Here is a 2,111-nt window from a genome sequence, read left to right on the forward strand (position 1 = left end):
GAGAGCCAGAGGAGAGCCTGAGACAGGCAAAAAAAAAAAAAAAAAAAAAAAAAAAAAAAAAAAAAAAAAAAAAAAAAAAAAAAAAAAAAAAAAAAAAAAAAAAAAAAAAAAGTTCCTGACAAAATAAATCCAGGTTATCTGGAGCATGATGAAAAGTGCAAACATAAAAATAATAGGAATATGAGGAAAAGATTCTCAGGCCAAAGGCCATAAAATAGCAGTTATGGGGAGGGGAAATGTGAACCCCTAATCTAATTTTCTAATGGCTGGACCAGACACTTCCCTGCTGTGTACCCCAAAGACTTGCTGTTTAAATTTTCATAGGATATTTCTGCTCCAGCACTCTGGTGTCCTGGAAGGGCAGGCAATTTCACTCAGTCACGTGTTGCTGATCCATCATAACTAACATAGACTTCTTGTTCTCCCCACCTTCTCCTCTTCCACAATCCTCTCTACCACTTCTTTCTTCTCCTCATGGTCCCTACCTGCAACCCTCATCCAGGTAACTGAACCTACCTAACTCTATTTCCTCCAGTAATTGGCTGTATACATTTTTATTTAACCAACAGTTTTAAATTGGGAAGCAAGGTTTGCACAACAAAAGCCAGTATGCCTGGGGAATTTGGTCTTCTTGGGGAAGCCAGATTTTGAAGTACAGAATTTAGCATTTAAATAGATAGCAGTTCCAGATCATCTCCCAACAGATACTTGTTCAACTATGTTCATAGCAGCTTTACTCAAAATGGCCAGAAACTGAAAACAACCTAGATGTCCCTCAACTGAAGAACAGAAGAAGAAATATGGTTCATTTACACAATAGAGTGTCACTCACCTGTTAAAAATAATGAAATCATGATATTTACAGGCAAATGGATGGAACTAGAAAACCTATCCTGAGTGAGGTAACCCAGGCCCAGAAAGACAAACATGATATGTACTCACTTATAAGTGGATAGAGTACAGGAAAACCATGCTATAATCCACAGACCCAGAGAAGCTAAACAGCAAGGAGAGCTCAAGGGAGAGCACATGAATCTCTCAATGAAGGGGAAATAGATGAGACATCATAGGTGGATGGGGTATGGGAGAGGGCTGAGGATGGGGTTATCAAAACAAGTGGGATCAGGTGGAGGGAAGAATGGAAGAAGAGAGTACTGAGAGAGACAACTGGAATCTGGGAGCATCTCTGGGATGAACTGGAAACCTACTGCAATGAAAACTCCCAAGAGTGTGACCGTAGCTAAAACTCTTAGTAATAGAGGATAAGGAGCCTGGACTGGCATCTTCTGTAACCAGGCAAGACTTCCAGTGGAGGGACTGGGATGTTAACACAGCCACAAAAACTTTGTCCTACAATTTTTGTGAGGCCTACATGATGTGCTGGAGAAAGAAAATACAGAACTTTTGGGAGTGGCCAACCAATGATAGGTCTAGCTTGAGACCTATGCCATGAAAGGTAGCCCATCCATGATACTTCCTGGTGAGCCAGGACCCAGAGACTGGATATACCAGAGACCAAGAATAGAAAATGATTCCTAATGATACTCTAATATGTAGGTGCCAGAGGGCTCAAGGATACCACAATAAAACCCAAAGAACCAACCAATCAGGGCTCATAGAGGCTACAGAGACTGAACTGACAATCAGGGAGCCTACATCGGACTGACCTAAGCCATGGGCATATATGTTACAGTTATGTAGCTTGTTCCTCTTATGTGACTCCTAAACAGTGGGAGCAGGGGCTGTCTCTGACTCTTTTGACTGCTTTAGGGACCCTTTCCAACCTCAACATAAGAGGAGATGCCCAATCTTACTGAAACTTGATGTTCCATCGTTGGTTGATACTCATGGGAGACCAGCACTTTTCTGAAGAGAAATGGAGGAGTGGATTTGGCAGGGCAGGGAGGGAGGAGCAGATGGAGGTTTGGGAAGTGGCTAAGAAGAGAGTAGGGAGAAGAAACAGCGCTTGGGATGTAAAAGAAGAAGAAGAAGAAGAAGAAGAAGAAGAAGAAGAAGAAGAAGAAGAAGAAGAAGAAGAAGAAGAAGAAGAAAGGAGAGAATGGAGAGAAAAGAAGAGAGAAAGAAAGAAAGAAAGAAAGAAAGAAAGAAAG

At 41.5% G+C, this 2,111-nt stretch overlaps 1 protein-coding gene across 1 annotated transcript in view; it reads left to right on the plus strand.

Moving 5' to 3' along the window:
• The window catches only part of Babam2 (BRISC and BRCA1 A complex member 2), a 430,660-nt gene that overhangs the window by 149,215 nt on the left and 279,334 nt on the right, over positions 1 to 2,111 (plus strand). The gene's annotated exons all lie outside the window — the stretch shown is intronic.

The sequence above is a fragment of the Mus caroli genome, chromosome 5 (genome assembly GCF_900094665.2).
Source record: "Mus caroli chromosome 5, CAROLI_EIJ_v1.1, whole genome shotgun sequence".
NCBI classification, from domain to species: Eukaryota; Metazoa; Chordata; class Mammalia; order Rodentia; family Muridae; genus Mus; species Mus caroli.